Below are 22,705 nucleotides of genomic sequence, written 5' to 3'. Positions count from 1 at the left end.
ACAAATCATATTTTGCTAAAATAGTGGCTGCATGTGTTACAAAGCGAAACTAAGTGTAGAGGAGACAAGCCCAGGAATGAAAGATCACCCCTAATGCTGTGCAGCCAGCCAATCAGCAGATAGCCATCCCGTGTGATGTCACAGCCCTATAAAACCCTCACCCCGCACAGTCACTGCCATTCCAATGTAAGCTGAGCATATGGAGCGCTATGGCAAGTGCTAGGTATAGTGTAGCTGAAAACTTTTAATAGAAGAATATTTGAGTGGGAGACTGCAGGGAGAGTATAGGGAGACTGCAGGGAGATATATTCTGCATCAGTTTTATTTATTTACTCCTACATCAGCCGTAAACTAAGATAATTATCAATACCAATAAGATGGAAGTCTTTATTATACCAGTGCCAACCAGTACCATCCAGTCTGCACCCCTTAGGGGAGCCAGGTCTTAATGATGACCATCCACATCTTTTGCTTGCTTTACTACTTCCAAATCATCCTTTAAAGTCTCCATGTTCTAGAAAATGAAAGGCAGCTGCTGGCTAATTGGTCACGTGGTTCTTTGCCATAACCAACCGCAGCACGGATGTTACGCTCAGGTGCATTAAAGGTGCCGTGTCATCATTAACAACAATGAAGACTGACTATACAGTGCAGTCTTCATTATTAAATGAAAGGCAGCTGCTGGCTAATTGGCAACGCAGTTATTCACTAGAGATGAGGGGAGTTTCAAAAAATTTGATTTGGCCGATTCGCCGGAGATCGCCAAGAAATTTGATTCCTTATTAGTCATGAATCTCTATAAATCAGGTATACCCAGGCTACTCTGCCTAATCATATTCTTCCCACTTGGGAGCCCAATTTCGGTGTGAAGGCTTGGAAGTTAACAATTTCTGCTGGCAGTAAATTTATGTCAGTAGCTGGGAATTTGAGAATGCTATGGCCGCCGAGCGTCTGTTTTAAAGAGTGTAATGGACTACTTGCCCTTCAGATGCCCCCTTTGGCTCCCACTGGGAGGGGATCGGGGGAGCCAGAGTGTTTATGCAGCAGCCCCTATCCTCCTGTGTGATGGTACCAGAGATGGGACACAGCATTTAGGAGTGAAAACCTTCCTCAAAGCAATAAAATTCAGGGATTTACAACAGGGATGACCATAATCCCATGTGAAACCCTACATAAGGTCCAGGATCTGAACCTAATGGTATTTTGCTTTTAAAATGTATTGGGGTTAAAAGCAGATGGCAGAACATGTTGGATAGATCAAACATGGCCGCTGGATTATTATATAAGGGACAGGAGCCTGATAACTAGTAGCTGCCATATAATATGTGGCCAAACAGGGACTGTTGCTTGTATGGGGTTTGGCTGGTTAGGTGGGGGCACATTATGCAAATTATTCCTGTTCTGCCACATCTCTTCCTATGCTCATCTCACAGGACAATGGCGGAGACCGCGCAGAATGAGGGTTTTATAGGGCTGTGACAGCACAGGGGATGGATAACTGTGGATTGGCTGACTGCACAGCATTATGGGGGATCGTGGGTTCCTCCGTGCAGCTGCCATTTTAGGAAAACCTGATTCGGTACCACGAAGCATGAGGAAATTCGGCTTAGTCTCAAAACAAAGTTTTCCTAAACTTTGGACTGAATTCTGCTTTGAACACTTTGATTTGCTCAACACTATTCTTTGGTAGGAATCAAATTTCTTGGTAAACTTTGGCGAATTAGCCAAATCGAGTTTTTCAAAACTTCACTCATCTCTTCTGCTGACCATTACAGGGGAGAAGCCATATTTGCATTCAGAAAGAAGGAAAAATTTTAGATGGAAATCTTATCTTGTTGACCATGAGAAATCTCACACAGAGGGGAGGCATTTAAAAAATGTTTTCTACTTTTGTAAATATAATACAATAAAAAATAGGACCGTAAATGCCAAGTAAAGCCACAAGTCATACAAGGGAAAGCAATTTACAGCGCTGAATGATGAGTAAGCCAATTATCCAAAAAGTAAATACAACCCCTACACTATGTATCAATCACTCGAATAGAATATTGCATAATAAATTATATAGGTGCTTCTTAATACCAGCAGAGTAGCTAACGAACATTTATTTCAAACTGTGAATTAATGTTTAGAACACAATTTTTTTAAATTAATGAAACTAAACCATATTACACTGGGCCTCGCATAAAATGCTTTACCTGTGCCACCAGAAAAATATATACAGGCAGCGATGATCACATAAAAAAATCAGGAAAACTGCATATGTTTTCTGAAATGTGTAGATTTGTGTCCTATCACAGGCATAGGAAACGCCATGGCTGGAACACATTCACATTAGAACAGAGAGCACAATCATCACTAACCTTTTCTGGGAGGAAAGAAATGCAAATTAGCTCTTAACAAGCTTTGCCTCTAATGCCACCAGATGTAAGGCAGCTATCCTATAAGTCAATATTCAGCTCTTAAAATAAGCCTTGAGACATGACTTGGATATAAAATAAGCCAGCACCTCATCTGCAGACAGCTGTTTCGGGGTGATTGCCCCTCATCAGTGCATAGCAGAGAGTACTGGCTTAACTGACTTATAGGATAGCTGCCTTACATCTGGTGGCATTAGAGGCAGAGCTTATTAAGAGCTCATTTGCATTTCTTCCCTCCCAGAAGGAGCATGTATGGCCTATAAGTCTCCTCACACTGATTAAGGTGCTCTCTCCCTAAGGAGAGTTAGTTCCCCCCTTAACCTTTTCTGGACACAAGTTTTCTGGATACTTCAACCACTGGATTATCTTCCTCTCTAGAAAGACAGATAGTACACTCATTGACAAAAAATGCAATCCGATAGAAATGTTAAATTGCTGCTAAACTTTGCATGCAGTTATGTCTTGGACAGATATGTAAATGATTACAGGTGGGGTCTGATTAGCCACTAGGTCTTGCCACAGGAGGTCTTAAAAGTATTATTTGAAAATTAAAGGGGCAGTAACATTCTAAAATATTCAAGTTTTAATGGTACAACTAAAAGACACATGAAACCCCTTACAAACAGAAACAGACAAACACTCGTGGGACCCCACTAACACATGAGCCGCCGAATAGGCGGATTGCGGCAGATGAGGCCCCTCGGGCTGACCCTTATTGACGTAGAGTGAGCCCCAAGGGTCAAGGGGAATCACACTTGGTGGTGAGAATAAACGAATGTCCTGAGTTCCGGGATAGGGACACCAGGACAATGCCTAATAATGGTAAGAAGACAATGGGTGGATCTTACCGGAGCCAGGTTGATAGGCGCGTTTATTCGGCAAGTTCAGGAGGTCACCGGAAATGATGGTCCTTTCTCAGCGCCTAAAAGTGGTGTCCTTTGGGATAGGGTTGTCTTGGACAGGGTCATGTGTTTGTGGAGTACTGCAGGGAGTAGATCTATCCCTGTTGCACCCTACTTGGCCTAATGTGACCCTGACAACCTAACACGGGATCCGTACCCCGCAAGGGGTGGTCCCGTCCGGAACCTCGCCCTGGTCTGAGGTCCCTGTAAGACCCTGCCGGGGTGATGAGGAGGACACCTAGTAAAGTGAAAAGGAGAAACGTGGGTACCAAGAGTAGGGTATGTTCACCTGTCCCTACGCGTTTCTTCGGTGGAACATACTGTAAGGTAATTATAATAAACCCCTCGAATCATCAGGGGACGGGGGTTTAGTACAAGTGGTGGTTGTCCTTGGTAGCACGGTGGCAAGGTTATTGCTGGGCGCGCTAGAAAGGGCAAACTAAATTAAACCACTCGTGGTACAAGGTGTATTAACACTAGGGTTAGCCTCAACTGCATCTAGTATGAGGATAATAATAAGCAGTTGCGGTGAAAAGAGCGCAGACTTGCTCTAACCACTAGTTGATGTGCGGTGAGGTAACTATATACCCAGAATGCGTGTGGCAAAGAGGGGTCCAGGTATACCTGTAACACACAAACACAAACAAGGGAGCGCCCGCTAGACACGTCTCTGATGATGAAGAAGCATGCCGATCCCCTAACACAGGTAAGGACCGGCAGGCAAAACGCTAATATGCATCTAAGTATACAAATGGCAGAGAGTGTCATTACTTACATGCAGCCTGGGGTGCGTATGGCAAACTTCCGGCTGGGCCCGCATCAAACAGTTAGTGTGAGGTCGGGTCTGTGGCGTCTGGCAGCGCTATGTGAGGCGCTGATGCTGTTTTGAAGTGAAGGGGGGCGGAGATTTAATCCGCGCATGCGCGCACGGGACGCGGTCGCATTGTGATGACGAGGTATCACGTGTTGCGTCGCGCGTCACGTGAGTGCGCGTCATTGATTGTTTGAGCGCTGAGGCTGACCCATTCAGTGCCTTATGTGGGCGGACACGCTGGAGAGCCGTGGGCGGACACATCGGGTGGGCACGTGATGGGCAGATGCAGCAATTCGCTCAAAGGATACTAGGGATACCGGTGGAGATCCTTGGTGACGTCCGCTTTCTGTATAATTTGGACAATATACCCAGCAACCTAGAGGGCATAGGTCCCTTTACGGACCTCAAAAACCGAAGCACCAAAATGCCACCAATAGGGGATATTTCGTGCATTGATGTCTTCCTGAAACATACCCTCTCTGAACTCTCTACCATGGACCCCATCTCTATGAGGTTCAATTGTAGTAAAGAAGAGAGGAGTGCACTCCGGGTCCTGGAAAAAGACAAACAAGTAACGATCAAACCCTCAGACAAGGGGGGCAACGTGGTTGTTATGGACACCTCAAATTACAAGGAGATGTGTTTAGCGATCCTCCAGGACAGCCAGGGGTATGAAGTCTTGTCCTGTAATCCCACCCCCAGATTCCAAAAAGAGTTGCTGGAAATACTTACAAAGGCAAAAATTGACAAGCTCATTAGTGCTGATGAATTTGAGTTCCTCTATCCCCTCCACCCAGTAATAGCAACGTTCTATTGCTTGCCTAAAGTCCATAAGGAGACTCTTCCTATCAAAGGGCGTCCTATCGTCTCAGGGGTGGGGAACCTGTCACAGAACGTAGGCATTTATGTAGATCACATCCTCTGCCCCTTTGTACAATCACTGCCCTCATATGTGAAGGACACAGGAGATCTCCTCACGAGACTGGAGAATATAGTGATTGAACCACACTGGCTCATGGCATCAATCGATGTCTGAGGCCCTATATTCGTCCATCCCGCATGACAAAGGGCTCGAGGCTGCGGCACATTATCTGAGAGCAAGGGGCTTACAGTTTATTGCACATAATAACCTGGTTTTGAATCTACTTAACTACGTTCTCCGTAGTAATTTCTTCCTCTTCGACGGCCGTACCTACCACCAGCTCAGGGGCACCGCGATGGGCAGTTCATGCGCACCATCCTACGCAAATTTGCTCCTGGGCTGGTGGGAGGAGACTGTGGTCTTCGGTGACACACCAAGACGGCACTCGGAGCACGTCGCCCTCTGGTCCCGCTACATAGATGATATTTTCATCTTGTGGAGCGGGCCAGAGGACGCCTTCACGGAATTTGTTGATAACCTCAACCACAACAGTCTTAACCTTAGATTTACTTCCACCATCGTGCGGGACCATCTCCCGTTTTTGGATATTTCCATATCCAGGGGCGACAATGGCGGCCTACAGACCACCATTTATCGTAAGTCCACATCCACGAATTCCCTCCTTAGGTGGGATAGCTACCATCCCACCCCTTTGAAGCTCGGTATACCAGTTGGGCAATACTTGCGGCTCAAACGTAACTGTTCGGAAAAAGGTGAATTTAAGCGTCAGGCGAACGACCTGAGAAGACGTTTTCAGGAACGGGGTTACCCCGATAGGGCACTTAAAAAGGCCTATCAAAGAGCATGTGCCGAGACGCGTACTACCCTTTTACACCCCACTAAAAACTCTAGCACAGTCCCTCAAAAGTTGATACGGGTTGTGGGTACCTTCGACTCAGCAGCTACAAGAATAAGGGAAATCTTAAGTCGGAACTGGGGCACTCTCCTCATGGACCCGGATTTAGCTGCAGTCCTGAGCCCCCAACCCTCAGTTACTTTCAGGAGAGGAACCAACCTAAGAGATAGGTTGGTCAATAGTCACTATAGCCCACCAGAGAAACAACGTACATGGCTAGATAGCCCGGTCAAGGGCTGTCATAAATGCGGACATTGTAGCTTCTGCTCCTATCTCACCCAGGGTAAATCCTTTGCGCCGGACCCCACGGGTCAGTCTTACCACATACGTGATTTCATCAATTGCCGCACCACGGGTGTTATCTATCTTCTCACCTGTGAATGCGGCAAGAGGTATGTAGGTAAGACCAGTAGGGAACTGCGTAAGCGGATGGGGGAGCATATCGGAGATATCCGCAACGACAGAGATACGCCGGTGGCCAGACATGTCCACACTGACCACGGCGGACGTACCTCAGCCGTGACCTTTATGGGCATCGAACACGTCCAGAAACCTCTACGTGGGGGCGACTGGGACAAACGCATATTGCAACGTGAGTGCTGGTGGATTTTTAAACTTAAAACCACCAATCCCCATGGCCTCAATGACCAATTACAGTTTGGATGTTTTCTCTGATAGGCCCTCAGCCTTGTATTTGCCCTATGTTACAATATTCCCTCCATCAGTCTCTTCAAACGAGGTCTGGGAGAATGTAACGTTACCCATCCTACTCCCACTGGTGTCCCATTCTCGGTTACCATGGTTTTTCCCTGCCCCTTAATGTCCACTGTGTTGTCCTTATTGTAGGATCTGTGATCATGACCTTCCACACACATCCTATATTAAAGTGGTCTGTAGTAGCCGGACAGTGTATCTCTGCCTCGCTCCACCCACCTATCCTTTGAGCGAATTGCTGCATCTGCCCATCACGTGCCCACCCGATGTGTCCGCCCACGGCTCTCCAGCGTGTCCGCCCACATAAGGCACTGAATGGGTCAGCCTCAGCGCTCAAACAATCAATGACGCGCACTCACGTGACGCGCGACGCAACACGTGATACCTCGTCATCACAATGCGACCGCGTCCCGTGCGCGCATGCGCGGATTAAATCTCCGCCCCCCTTCACTTCAAAACAGCATCAGCGCCTCACATAGCGCTGCCAGACGCCACAGACCCGACCTCACACTAACTGTTTGATGCGGGCCCAGCCGGAAGTTTGCCATACGCACCCCAGGCTGCATGTAAGTAATGACACTCTCTGCCATTTGTATACTTAGATGCATATTAGCGTTTTGCCTGCCGGTCCTTACCTGTGTTAGGGGATCGGCATGCTTCTTCATCATCAGAGACGTGTCTAGCGGGCGCTCCCTTGTTTGTGTTTGTGTGTTACAGGTATACCTGGACCCCTCTTTGCCACACGCATTCTGGGTATATAGTTACCTCACCGCACATCAACTAGTGGTTAGAGCAAGTCTGCGCTCTTTTCACCGCAACTGCTTATTATTATCCTCATACTAGATGCAGTTGAGGCTAACCCTAGTGTTAATACACCTTGTACCACGAGTGGTTTAATTTAGTTTGCCCTTTCTAGCGCGCCCAGCAATAACCTTGCCACCGTGCTACCAAGGACAACCACCACTTGTACTAAACCCCCGTCCCCTGATGATTCGAGGGGTTTATTATAATTACCTTACAGTATGTTCCACCGAAGAAACGCGTAGGGACAGGTGAACATACCCTACTCTTGGTACCCACGTTTCTCCTTTTCACTTTACTAGGTGTCCTCCTCATCACCCCGGCAGGGTCTTACAGGGACCTCAGACCAGGGCGAGGTTCCGGACGGGACCACCCCTTGCGGGGTACGGATCCCGTGTTAGGTTGTCAGGGTCACATTAGGCCAAGTAGGGTGCAACAGGGATAGATCTACTCCCTGCAGTACTCCACAAACACATGACCCTGTCCAAGACAACCCTATCCCAAAGGACACCACTTTTAGGCGCTGAGAAAGGACCATCATTTCCGGTGACCTCCTGAACTTGCCGAATAAACGCGCCTATCAACCTGGCTCCGGTAAGATCCACCCATTGTCTTCTTACCATTATTAGGCATTGTCCTGGTGTCCCTATCCCGGAACTCAGGACATTCGTTTATTCTCACCACCAAGTGTGATTCCCCTTGACCCTTGGGGCTCACTCTACGTCAATAAGGGTCAGCCCGAGGGGCCTCATCTGCCGCAATCCGCCTATTCGGCGGCTCATGTGTTAGTGGGGTCCCACGAGTGTTTGTCTGTTTCTGTTTGTAAGGGGTTTCATGTGTCTTTTAGTTGTACCATTAAAACTTGAATATTTTAGAATGTTACTGCCCCTTTAATTTTCAAATAATACGTTTTTCAGCAGTATCCAGGTGAGAGGTGCGGAAGCACCATTCTCCCTTGAAGGGACAACCCTTCCCCCTTTTTTGCATTTTTTAGGTCTTAAAAGTACTTTCCATGGAGCCCATTATGTATCCTGCCATTGCCAGCCATCGTCGCCTTTGTTTGCAGTGATGTGATAAATCGAAAACCTGGACTGCTACAGACTGAAACAGACTATTATCTTTCTTGACAAATCCAGGTTCGGTTTCGGATCCCACAACTGTCACGCTAGAGTATGGAGGCTGTGGGGGATGCTTCAACCCTGCCTTTGCTATGGAGCAACACACTGCCTCAACTGCTGGTGTAATGATCTTGGAGGCCATCACCAATGACAGTCGGACACCCCTAGTAGTGATACGAGGGGAACTAACAGCTCCGCGATATGTCCATGACATAATGGTAGGGCCTCTAACGGGTATTTTTTGGGCAGGATAATGCTGACCTACGAACAGCAAGGGTTTCCCAAGAATATCTCAGAAAGACTACAAAACATCCTTGGCTGCATTGTCACAAGATTTATTACCAATAGAGCATTTATTGAACCAGTTGGATGCCAGCTTAGGTAACCTACTAGTGTGCAGGTTCTAAAGGCCAAGCTGCAACATTTGCAGGCAAATGTGCAACAGGATACCATACAGAACCAGTATGGTATGTATCCATGACTAACTGATTTCATCTTGTATCCAGGCTAAAGGCCATACCTCATCTCATATCCAGGCTATAGGCAAGCCAACAGGGTCTTAGATCCCCCCTTCAATTGTCCAGTTGTCCAAAAGATTTTTTGGGCTTTAGTATTGTAATCATTTACATATATACATCATTACACATCAAGGCACATTTTGTGTTTGAAAATAATCCCTTTATAGGTGAGTGATATAATGACCAGCTTAGCAATACTGCTGCCATCTTGTCCCTGCCTAACTCTGTTTGACTCTAATCATCTTCAGTAGAACCCGCTCACATAGGATGCTTGTGTAAAGTGCCAAGTTCTAAACACTTGTTCCTGAACCTACTTCTATATTTATGGCCTCGTCTCAAAGCGAAACTAGACGTATGCACAAATTGTTTCTCTATATGAGAAAAATACAAATAATTTATTTTTAAAAGAAAATGAAAAGCAGCCAAACTAGAGACAGAGAGATTCATTGCCAAAGAGGGTAAAACTTAACCCTAAAATATTCTTCAATTATATAAATGGTAAAAAGTATAAATCTGAAGGTGTTGGCCCTTTTACAGAGTGATCGGGGGGAGTTGCAGACCGCAATGAGGAGAAAGCAAAGCTATTAAATATATTTTTTCCCCCACTGTATTCACTGAAGAAAAGAAACTGTCAGATGAAATGCAGAATGTAAAATTTAATTCCCCATTAAAAGTGCCCTGCCTGACCCACGAAGAAGAACAGCGGCGTCCTAAAAAGATCAAAATAGACAAATCACCAGGACCAGATGGCATACATCCCCGTATCCTAAGAGAATTAAGTAATGTCATAGCCAGACCCTTATTTCTTATATTTAAGGGCTCTATACTGGCAGGGAGTGTGCCACAGGATTGGTGCACAGCAAATGTGGTGCCAATATTCAAAAAGGGTCCAAAAACAGAGACCGGAAACGATAGGTGAGGCAAGTTTAACATCTGTTGTGGGTAAACTGTTTGCAGTGGCTTCTTAAGGGATCGGTCATGTTAAACTAATTGTATCAGTTTCTATGAGAAGGTAAGTTCTAGACTTGACAGCGGCGAATCAATTAATGTCATATCTTGACATCTCCAAAGCATTTGACACTGTACCGCATAAAAGGTTAGTATATAAAATGAGAATGCTTGGACTGGGAAAAACTGTCTGTATGTGGGTAACTGGCTCAGTAATAGAAAACAGAGGGTGGTTATTAATGGTACACACTCAGATTTGGGTCACTGTCACTAGTGGGGTACCATATGGGTCAGTATTGGGCCCTATTCTCATATATATATATATATATATATATATAAATGATCTTGTAGAAGGCTTGCACAGTAAAATATACATTTTTCAGATGACACTAAACTGTGTAAAGTAACACTGGAGAGGACAGTATACTGTGTATATGTGTGTGTGTGTGTGTGTGTGTGTATATATAGATATATATATATATATATATACACTACAGGGAACAGTATACTATACATATACTACAGAGGACCGTATACTGCTACAGATGGATCTGGATAGATTGAAGGCTTGGGCAGATAAGTAGGTTTAAGGCCTCATGCACACGACCGTTGTGTGCATCCGTGGCCGTTGTGCCGTTTTCCGTTTTTTTCGCGGACCCATTGACTTTCAATGGGTCCGTGGAAAAATCGGAAAATGCACCGTTTGGCAGCCGCATCCGTGATCCGTGTTTCCTGGCCGTGAAAAAAATATGACCTGTCCTATTTTTTTCACGGCCAACGGTTCACGGACCCATTCAAGTCAATGGGTCAGTGAAAAAACACGGATGCACACAAGATTGTCATCCGTGTCCGTGATCCGTGTCCGTTTTTTCCTATCATTTCAATTTTTTTTTTCATTTTTCATGTCCGTGGATCCTCCAAAAATCAAGGAAGACCCACGGATGAAAAAACTATCACGGACCTACGGACCCCGTTTTTGCGGACCTTAAAAAAAAAACGGTCGTGTGCATGAGGCCTCACACTGAGAAATGTAAGGGTATTCACATGGGAAGGAATAATGCAAGTCATCCGTACATACTAAATGGTAAAACACTGGGTAACACTGACATGGAGAAGCATTTTAGTGAACAGCAACCTAAGCTACAGAAACCAGTGTCAGGCAATTGCTGTTAAGGCCAATAAGATAATGGGTTGCATCAAAAGGGGCATAGATGCCCGTGATGAGAACATAGTCCTGCCACTTTACAAATCACTAGTCAGACCACACATGGAGTACTGTGTACAGTTCTGGGCTCCTGTGAACAAGGCAGACATAGCAGAGCTGGAGAGGGTTCAGAGAAGGGCAGCTTAAATAGGACCTTTCACCGATCCTGACATGTCTGTTTTAATAGCTACATGCATTTCCCATGTACTAACAATTCTGTAGCCTCTTCTTATGTCTCTATGTTGTGCTATTCCTCTGTTATTTCTACTAGAAGTTATGAATGAATGGATATTAGCTTTTAGTAAGGGTACAGAGGGATGGTAACAAGTTGGGGGGGTGTACCTGCATGAACACCCCCCCCCCCCCCCCTCCCAACTGGTTACCACCCCTGGATGTATTTCTGGAGTGTAATAATATTACAGGCTATAGCTACTAGAGAGGGGTCGTTGATCCAGGGAGTTATTCTGATTGGAGTCGGGAAGGAATTTTTTTTTCCTCTGGATCAACTTGCAGGATAACAGGCCAAACTGGATGGACAAATGTATTTTTTTTTAGCCTTATAAACTATGTTACTATGTATGTTATTCTGTTTCCCTATAAAAGGGAGTTGATAAGAATAAGCTAGATGATGATGATGCATGTTTCTATCTCTCAGTGCCTACCTCTCATAAACTCGTTCACCTGAAGACACTTTATTTGGGAACAGCACAACATCGCCTTGGAGTGATATTTCAGTAACATACGTGATAATAGTATTAAACATAATTAAGCCACTGAGCTAGGTTAGGAAGTCTCCAGTCCATCCATCTCATCACTATAGTTCTGTATTCTAGGAAAAGAATGTCACATAGCCATATACATAGTGATGATGCTACTGCTCCTCATCAAGAAGACCCAACAGGCACACCTTAGGGGTACTGGTACTGGGATTTGGATCACCTAAGAGCAGAAGTTGATTATATTTATTCCAAACATATGAATAGCAGGAGAACATTGTATTAGATACCAGAAGATTGACATGGATTTTATGTATCTATGACATTATGACTTTGGGTACGTACCCTTCCAAAGAGTCTCGCAGGTATGATGTAACAATGCTGGGATTCTAAGAGCTCCATTGAAATGAGGAGGGGGGGGGGGGGCACGACCTCTGTTTTTTATTTGTCAGCAATGGTCCATCACATGTAACTTAGCTGAGCAGGTATTTAAATATGGCTAGAATATCCTTGGGTCTCTGAGAGGTTATTCTACAAACCTTGGGTCAACACTAAGAAGGTATATGCAGGCGGTACAGAGATTAAATCCGAACTATGCCGGCTGCTCGAAGGTGAGCCCTAAAGAACTTATGCAGCACATGCTAACAATGATCAAAAGCAGAAAAACAAATAGAATATATTTTAAAAACCAGGTGAACAGCCTGAAAAATATTCTTATAAGTTTCAAACTAATAAATGAATTCTTACTTATAGCATGTGTAACTACTTTAGTTAGTGACATCAAAGCATTGGATAGGCTGGGACCCCACCAATCACTACAATAAGAAGAAAGAAGTGCTGTGTTTCATGTCATTCCGAGACATACACCAGATTTAGGGTTGGTTCACACTAGCGTTAGGGATTCCGTTATGGCTTTCTGTTATAACGGAACGGAATCCATAGGATGGAATGCAAAACGGAAACCTTTAAGAGGCATTCTGTTTTGCTCCATCCTAATAGAAGTCTTTGAGAAAACATAACTAATCAGTCTGGGTCCTGTCGACAGGACTTTGTTTTCCATCTTTCATAACGGGAAACAGACGGATCCGTTTTGATTCCCATAAACTTCTATTAGGACTGAGCAAAATGGAATGCCTTTTAAAGGCGTCCGTTTTGCATTCCGTCATAATGCAAGTCTATGGGCAGCCAAACGGAACCGCCCTTCCATCTTATGGACTCCGTTATGTTCCGTTATAACCCTGTTATAACGGAAAGCCATAACGGAATTCCTAACGCTAGTGTGAACCCACCCTTAGTTAACCTTTTTCAAGACCAGCACAGAATATGTGTGGTGGAAGTTTACTCTTTAATGATGGCGCCTGTTAGCAAGTGCAACTGCAACCATAGCCACAGGGTTTCTGTTTTGAACAGCAGACACCTGCAGCTAATCCTCATCAGCGACCATGCCGATCACAGACATTTCACCCTTCAGTTGCCCTGGTTATTTGTAACCATGGCATCTTAAGCGTTTTTTGCTCTCAGGGCTTAAACAGCATCCCTGACTTGAAGTCAGGGATGCCATTCCTTCTCAGTAAAGCCTCATTCACACATCAGTGTTCCACGGACGTGTGTTGTACGTGGTCTCCACAGACAGCACGCGTCCCTATTCATTTTATTGTGTGTATTTATACATCTTTGTTTAGAAGCATGCATTATTTTATCCATGTTCACGGATCCATCAAGCCAATTATAGTCTATGGTTCACGGATCATTAGGAAGAGATTAGGGATGAGCGAATTTCCTATTTTAAAATTCGGGTTGTGGTATAATCGGAATTGTGTAATGGATTCCATTACCACGGACCATAACGCAATTCTATGACGGAATACCTTTAGAGGCATTCCGTTTTTCATTCCATCATAATAGAAGTCTATGGGCTGCATAACTTATCCGTTCCGTTATGCTGGAGACCTCCGGATGGATCCATTATACAGGCCATAGACTATTATGATGGAATGAATAACGGAATGCCTCTAAAGGCATCCCGTTATGTATTCTGTCATAGAATTGCGTTATGGTCCGTGGTAACGGAATCCATAACGCAATTCAGATTATACCACAACCAGAACTCGAATTTCAAAATATGAAATTTGCTCATGCCTAGAAGAGATGCTTTGAAAATTATTTTTCAGCTGGCAGTGTCATTGAAACACAGATGGCGCACGGAGAGCAAAAAATTGACACACGGACGCGACACAGATCCATCGCAGGCATCATCACAGCGGCATCTCTGACCACCTTTTCACGGATTTAAGCATGGATGTGTGAATGAGGCTTAATGGCATCAATATCTCTGAAGAAACCAAGACCATTACAGAGTGGTGAGTTGGCAGCAGCATGAGGAGACCACAAAGTGGTGAGTTGGCAGCAATATCGGTAGACCACAGAGTGTTGAGGTGGCAGCAGCATCAGGAGACCACAGAGTGGCCCAATGAAAGAGTGTTGAGGTGCCAGCAACATCAGGAGACCACAGAGTGGTGAGGTGACAGCAGCTTTAAGAGACCACAGAGTAGTGAGGTGTCAGCAGCCTCAGGAGAGCACAGAGTGGCCCATTGACAGAGTTTTGAGGTGGCAGCAGCATCAGGAGACCACAGAGTGGCCCGGCGACAGATTGGGGAGGTGGGTGGCAATACCAGTGCTAGCTCAAAATGGTGGGTAGCAGGTGTGTGTTATCAGGCGGATGGCAGCATCAGAATAGTAGCTGAAGAAGGTAGCTTTTAAACAAGGTTTGGGTGAGGCACCATGGATGATCTAATCTGATGCTTTAGGCATTGGTGTGTGGAAATCCTGTCAGATCCTGATTTATCTTGACAAAGATCAGTCTCTCCACATTTTGGCTGGACAGGAGAGTACTCATTGGCCGGCCCTCCATGCATCCATGCACGCAACTAGCCTGATGAAGGGCATGTGTTTTTGCCCGAAACGTTGCCTCAGTTCCTAAAAGGACCCTTATGTCCGGCAAATAAAAAGCATTAACCGCATACTGGAGTGCTGTCTAAATTATTTGAAATACTCTCAGATAAGGTATCATGAAAAGATCTTCACCTGTTCTGTGTTTTCGACCCGTAATTGACCAAATAAGTGAATCTCTGCCAAACCCTTCACTGGCTCCCCATTGCCCAGCGAATTCAGTTCAAAATACTAACAAACACATACAAGGCCATCCATAACCTGTCCCCTCCCTACAACTCTGAGCTACTTTCCCGATAAATCCCCACACACAATCTCCGATCCTCACAAGACCTCCTTCTCTCCTCTTATCACCTCTTCACACAATCGCCTCCAAGATTTCTCCTGTGCATCCCTCACACTCTGGAACTCGCCACCCCAACATATCAGACTCTCACCTACAGTGGAATCCTTCAAAAGAAGCCTAAAAACCCACCTCTTTAGACATGCCTACAACCAGTGACCCTGCTGCCTCTATACCGCCATGACCAGCTTCGCCCTCACCTACTGTGTCCTTCTCCTATACCATGTAGATTGTAAGCCCTCACGGGCAGGGCCCTCTCTCCTTCTGTACCAGTTTTTAACTTGTCTTGTTTATGCTTAATGCAATTGTCTGTATTATGTATGTATACCCCTTTTCATATCTACAGCGCTTTGGAATGAATGGCGCTTTAATAATAATAATAAAGTGTGAACTGAGCCTAAGAGTGACCTGCTTGTTATACTGACTCACAGTAACTGTTTTACTACCAGAAAGGACTAGCTATGCATGTTGCTGCAATGCACAGTGATGTACAACGAGATACACTCTCCCTGCAGGCCGGAATATAGCTGACTTAACACGCTTTGTGACTAATTAATTAGGAGCTAAGCAAATTTTTCGGAAAAATTTGGTGAAGCATCCAAATCGAACTTTTTATAACGTTGCTCATCTCTAACGAGCACCATCATCATCTAGCTGATTCTTATCAACAACTCCCTTTTAAAGGGAAACAGAAGAGCAAAGAGTATAAATGTAGCTGGTTCCTACACTGCCCTGCAAATTTGTAGGCTTAGGTAAGTCCAAGAGAGGCGGTATATTAGTGTTAGGTACCCATCTGCGAAAGCCACCTTGACACCTGGTAGATGGGCCCGACACACGTTTTATCAAAAATGTGCACAAAGAGCTTCTATTTTTCCATTTATAGTAGGTATAATACCACTTTAATTTAGAATGATCCCCATTTCTCAGCTCTATTGTTTGTATGTGAAATGTTGTACAGCCATTTTATTATCAACCATGTTTGTTTGATGGATATGCACCTGTGACTATGAATATGAATGTGCTAGTCAAAATTTTCTTGTAGTATATATTTAGGGTAGCGGTCCTCTTTTAGATCTGACCAACACCAATCGGCTTGCGGCTTCTGAACAGAGTATAAACGTAGCTGGTTCCTACACTGCCCTGAAAATTTGTAGGCTTAGGTAAGTGCAAGAGAGGCGGTATATTAGTGTTAGGTTAGTGTCAGGATCTGCTTCTATTTTTTTCCATTTATAGTAGGTATAATACCACTTTCATTTAGAATGATTCCCATTTCTCAGCTCTATTGTTTGTATGTGAAATGTTGTGCAGCCATTTTATTATCAACTATACTGACTCACAGTAACTGTTTCACTCCCAGAAATGACTAGCTATGCTTGTTGCTGCAATGCACTGTTACGGTCCCTCCTGTGAGAGAGGTGAGAAGATTGGATAGATCTCTCTGTTTTCCTCTATGTATGATGTTGTTTTGCAGGATCTCAACTCTCCTCAGGTGCCGCTCGTTATCAGTGATAAGCCTCTATTTAGATCCGCCTCACACTGCTGAACATGCGGTTGATAGTTTCTGCTTGGAGTTGCTAGTCTTGGTTTGTCTTGGATTTCCTGCTTCTCCATACATCTCTAAGCTAAGTACTTGTTGCCTTTGCTGTTTCTTATTATCTGGTGTGTGTTGTTTCTAGGCGTCAAGGAGATGCAGGTTCCTTCATTCTGGAAGGAACCAGCTGTCTCATCCCCTGCTACCTATCCTAGGGCTCATCAGTTTTAGCAGGGCTTTAGGTATCGAGTGTATAAGTATTTCCACCGTCAGGATCTGCTCATACTGGCAGGAGTTAGAGAAAGGCCTAGGGATTACTAAGAGATCACCATACCTCTTCCTTAGTTTTTGAGGCCTAGATTGTTGTCTATTCATTGTGGTGTGTATTTTTTGTTTTCCCTTCCCCTTAACCTGTGACATGCACAGTGTGAGGGATTGCACCTTCATTTTGTATACTGGATTCCATTTAAAAAGATGGTTTATTTGAGGTCAGAATGGAGAATTGCTGAACTGTGTGTATGTGAGACAAACAAAATTTATGTTACTTGTGGTCAGGACCTGACGAGTGGAAGATGCCCAACCACCACCCCCCTACCTGATTGGCCTGAGGTGTGCCTTGGCCTCACTAGGTCGGTATGCCTGAAAAAGGGGGCATACCCTGAATGTGATGGTTGAATGACTGAATGAAGAATGGGAATGGGTGGGCAGGGGACGTCCGAATGCAGACGTGCTGCCTGGGAGAGCCGGACTGCTTAAGACAGGTACTGGCCCCTCCCACAAATCCAGGCTAGCCTGCGGCCAGCCTTAACACTTGTGGTCAGGACCTGACGAGTGGAAGATGCCCAACCACCACCCCCCTACCTGATTGGCCTGAGGTGTGCCTTGGCCTCACTAGGTCGGTATGCCTGAAAAAGGGGGCAAAACCCACCAGTGAGGGAAGGATTGGCCTGACGTGCTACTCTGCCAACGTACTGAATGCTTGGACCAGCTCCGCTTGTGGCTCCGGGATATACCGCACAAAGCACCCCGAGCGCCAGCGCCCCAAGTGTTTGATGATATGCGCAGGAACTCCATGCTTGGACGCTGCGGATGCCGCACCGATGCGGAAAGAATGCCCCGAGAATTGAGCCGGATTCAATCCTACACTGGTCAACAGGATGCGAATATGTTTGATGAACTGGCTGGACGTCAGTGGACCAACCGGAAATGGAAGTAATGGGTCGGTGGGGCTGTGAAGACTAAGGGCCAGCAAGAGGTTGTCCAAGACTGTCACTGGACACCATGCGTTTGTGGTCTGAAAGAACTTAACTACATGGCCGGGACCTACCTGCCTTGTTTTGTTGTGAGGCAACTGCAAATGAAAGTTACTGCCCATCCTGACTAAGTCTCCCTTGCGGAGAGCCACCGCCCCTTGTCTGGCCTGTGTCACTTCACCTGGTCTTAAAAACCCGTAAAACGCCAAGTACATTGCTGCCTTGATCACCAGGCTGGGAAGGACTCCGAATGGTGACAGTGTGAGGACTTCCGACAGGCTACGAAACGTGTCCCCCGAAATCGGTTGACGGACCGACTTGACCGTGACCTGGCTTTTCTGAATGCCTCTGAGGATGGCCTTGATCGGGTGAGCAGAAAATATAGAGGGTCTGTCTGGCTCTTGAAGTGCCAAAAAATGCTGCACCCCAGCCAAATATAGCCTAATGGTGTTGTAGGATAAAGCCAATACCGAGTGACAATAAGACACGAAAGCCACCATATACTTGACCTGACCAGTGTCACCCCTAGGATATACCAACTGGAAGTCTAAGAAAACCACCCACGCTCGGCGGTATGACCTCAATGTACTGATCGACAAAGACTTTGTAATGAGTGAACTGGCGACCACCATCAGCGAGTTTAGTCCAAGACCAGCAGCCGCCAGTCCGGTACCGGGGTGCCCACTGAGTCTGCTTCTGGGTTCTGTAAGAAAAAGCGTGAAAAATCAAAACGAGATAAAGCATCAGCTGCAATATTGCTCACCCCGTCCAAAAACAGGGCATGAAAATGAAACCCCTGTTCCAGGGCTATCCAGGTCAACCTACGCATGAAAGACATGATGAGTAACGATTTAGATCTACCCTTGTTAATGATCTCTGCAGTCGCCATGTTGTCAGTGTGGAAAACCACCGTGTGACCCGACCACCTATGCCCCCAAACTATAGCAGCTGCTACTATAGGATAGATCTCGAACAATGCCGACGTCTGAGAAAACCCCGGCATCTGTAGTACATGCGTGGGCCATGAGCCGGCGAACCAATGTGAGCCAAATATGGCCGCGAAAACCTATCGAGGCAGCAGCATCTGAAAATACGTGTGGAGAATCAGACGTGGCCCTTGGAATAAACATGGAAATGCCATTCCACCCGCTGAGAAATCTGTCCCACATGAACAGATCTGCTCGGGCGTTGGCATTAAGATGCACTGATGCGTCCAAATCACTGGTCTGTTGGAGTAGGACTAGCAATCTAGAAATAAATGATCTACCCTGAGGAATGATCCTCATGGCAAAGTTTAACATACCCAACAGAGACTGCAATTCTCTCTTGGTGCAAACCTGAGACGTGAGCAAGGAACGGACCTGACTTGATCCTGTCGAGTTTGTCTTGTGGCAGACTGGCCGACATGTCGCGTGAATCCAGGGAGATCCCCAAGAATGTGACAACCTGCGCAGGCCCTTCTGTTTTGTGGGCAGCAACCGGAATGTTTAACTCCTTGAAAACTTGCAAGAGAATCTGCAAGTCAACAGGCGCCCGTGAGGGTTCTTCTATCAACAGAAAATCATCCAGGTAGTGAATGACATTCTGGCAAGCCCGTACTTCCAACAAAATCCATTCCAGAGCCTGCGCTAACTTATCAAACAGACTGGGGCTGCTCTTGGAACCAAACGTCAACTTGGTGGCGAAATAGTAAGCATCTCTCCATTTGATGCCATGCCACTGCCAGAGAGATGGGCTAATGGGCAGCAGTTTGAACGCATCAGAGACATCTGCTTTGGACAGCCAAGCACCCCTGCCTGTCTGTAGAATGACCTGGATAGCCTGGTCCACGGAAGTGTACTTCAATGAAAATTCCTCAGACGGAATCAATGAGTTGAGACTAGGGACGTGGGAAGAATGTGGAGCAGACAAGTCATAAATCAAACGAAATTTATTGGAGTATTTCCCCTGTACCACCCCCACCGGGCTCACCCTCCATGTGCAAAAAGGAGAGGACTGGAAAGGACCAATTATAAAGCCCTTCTCCAGCTCACTTGCCAACAGCAGATCCACCAGATCAGGATGTCTAGAAGCCGACTGCAGGTTGGGGCATTCATGAGTCTGCTGTGGCAAGGCGATGAGCCCAGTGTGGAACCCCCGTGAAAATCCTTCCACCAGAAAAGCGCGGAACGACTGAACCGGATGAAGCCGCAGCAGCTGGTCTAGTACCTCGACATTCACCCGGCTCAGTCATGCCGGCTTCACGGTGCAGACCGTGACCGGATGTGCCCTAAAACATGTGGCACAGATATGCAGGAGCCTGCACTGGCTGAAATTGCAGACAGCATAGTTAAAGTTGTTGCAGAGCTGGGCTTTTCCCAAGTAATGAATGGGTCTCCCCAGCTTGTCAAACTGGGTTGACTGCTGGCTGGGACCCGGGTTGATCCCACCTCTGGAGGTACTGGGGGCAGCTGTAAGGTCAGCCAATGGGCACCAGGCGGTAGTATGAGCAGGAGACTGACATGTGGCGCACACCGGGGACTTCAAACTGGCGAAGTGCCTACAAAATAACTCCATGTCAATATTGCTCCAGTCCGTGACTACCTGGAACTGGGCCCAAATGGCTGCAGCTTTGGCCGAGAAGGACCTATGATAATCGTAGAACGCTGTGCCCCCGTACTTGTGCGCCAAATCTACCACCCTGTAGAGGTAAATGTCCAACTCTTCTCTCCTGTTGGGGCTGGCAGAACACAAAACGTCTCTGAATAGGCTGAAAGCCAGGACGAACTCAGCCAGGGTCAGCTTGCGACTGAGCCTGGGGTCTTTGGCCTTGAGTACCACTGACAACTCGCTACAGCCGAAGGACTTGTTTTCTGTTACGTCGTGGGACGTAATTAACAAGGATGCCAAGTTGACATCCTTGCCCTCTAGGATGTCCTTTTTTATACTGGGCCTGACGAAATACACCGGCGCCACTGAAGGCACTCCCCCGCCCTGTGACAGGTTGGCTGTTGAAAGTAGAGTAGGCACGGTACCTGTGACCACAGCCGGAGGTGCCGCGCCACCAGCTGGCCCAACTGCTGGGGGGGGGGGTCGCGACGCTGTTCCATTACTTCCATCCGGGCTTGTAAATCCTGGATGGAACTAGTGAGTGTGTTTAACACCGAGTGGATCTGTACCAACGAATTGGTGATGGTGGTATTGTCGCCGGAAGCCGCCGGCCTGGCCTGTGGTGTAGCGGGAAAGAGAAGTCTAAACAATTCCGCCTTTCTGGCTGTAGCCGCAAACGGAATCCCTCTCCTGAGCAATTCAGCCGTCAACCTAGGCACAGTCCAAGCCCTGAGGGATGGAGTGCTGCCGTGTTCGGACCCTCTTGGAGACGGAGGCAAGGACACAAACTCTTCAATATCTGAAGGCTGAGACATGACGACTAAAACAACACAACAACAAAACAACGGAGAAAGGGAAAAAAACAAACAAACAAAACAACCTGTTAACCCTACGACCTGCTGCCCATAAGCCGACAGACAAGGTGACAGAATCTAAACCCCCCCCCCCCAGCAGCGTGAAACGTTTTAACGAGAAGCCGACGAGGCTGACAGGGAGTATGATAGTCGTTTCCACTGACGTATGAGACGAGCCCGAGTTTGTCTGAATCTGTGACGTGGCAGAATCATTAAAAACGAACACTGCGGGCTAACGAACCTACAGACGTGGTAGGTGATGTATGTAAGTATAGGATTTGTGGAAAACAGACCGTATGACGTATGACACTATTCTACGAGATGATGCGAGGTGTCTCTGACTGTCGTGCGAGAGTGTGGCTGTACTAGCGAATGTAGCTAGTGGTGTATGCACGAAGTTTGGTTGAAAAAGGTTCCCACCCCTTTTTTTTTTTTTTTTTTTAATTAAACAATCCACCTATTTTTTATTTATTTTTTTCTTTCTTTATTTAACAACCCACTTTTTTTTTTTTTTTTTTTTTTTCGTCAAACTGGCTGATGTGCGAACTATGTGTCTAAGGTATGTATGTAGTGTATGTGAAGAGTGTCAAACATGTGCACCACCAGCAACCTTGTAAGTAATCAACCCAGTAATGGCACCAGGACCCAGCTACCAGAGTTTTAACCTGCTGAGCCCAGATGACTCGCAGCCCCTGTATGAACTTAAATGCAGGTTATGTTGAAAAGGCAGTGAGCTCCAACCATGTGACAATGCTGCCCCCTGGTGCCAAAACTTGAATTGCATGTGCCTGAACGTAGTGAGGAGAAGCGATCCTCCGGCACACTTCCCCCTCTCTTCACACCCTCCTACCCTCCCCCACGTTGCCACACTGCCCAAACAAACCAGTTATCCTGGACAACGATCTTTAACAGCTGCAGACTGAAGGGAAAGGTACACCCGGCTTCTCTGAGGACCCACTCGTGCAGGACGCTTGCTGATGACGTCACACCCGGAAGTAGCAGACGTCCGAATGCAGACGTGCTGCCTGGGAGAGCCGGACTGCTTAAGACAGGTACTGGCCCCTCCCACAAATCCAGGCTAGCCTGCGGCCAGCCTTAACACTTGTTAGTTCTCAGAACTATGTGTATCTGATGTTCTGGGAGTACAACTGGTTCTAGATACTTCTCAAGGATGAATAACTCAAGGATAAGATAAAGCTTTTTGTAATTAACTGTGCTTGATTTACAAATAACAAAAATGTTATGTTATTATT

General features: G+C 46.2%; 1 long non-coding RNA gene across 1 annotated transcript in view; it reads right to left on the bottom strand.

The window, feature by feature from the left end:
• LOC122940493 overlaps positions 1–22,705 on the bottom strand; it is a 27,900-nt gene extending 5,195 nt beyond the window's left edge. Inside the window, exon 1 of the long non-coding RNA XR_006390317.1 lies at positions 22,336–22,705. This is a non-coding gene — a long non-coding RNA (uncharacterized LOC122940493). The remainder of the gene's footprint in view (positions 1–22,335) is intronic.

This window comes from Bufo gargarizans, chromosome 6 (genome assembly GCF_014858855.1).
Source record: "Bufo gargarizans isolate SCDJY-AF-19 chromosome 6, ASM1485885v1, whole genome shotgun sequence".
Classification (NCBI taxonomy): domain Eukaryota; kingdom Metazoa; phylum Chordata; class Amphibia; order Anura; family Bufonidae; genus Bufo; species Bufo gargarizans.
This window is presented reverse-complemented; position numbering and strand designations above follow the sequence as displayed.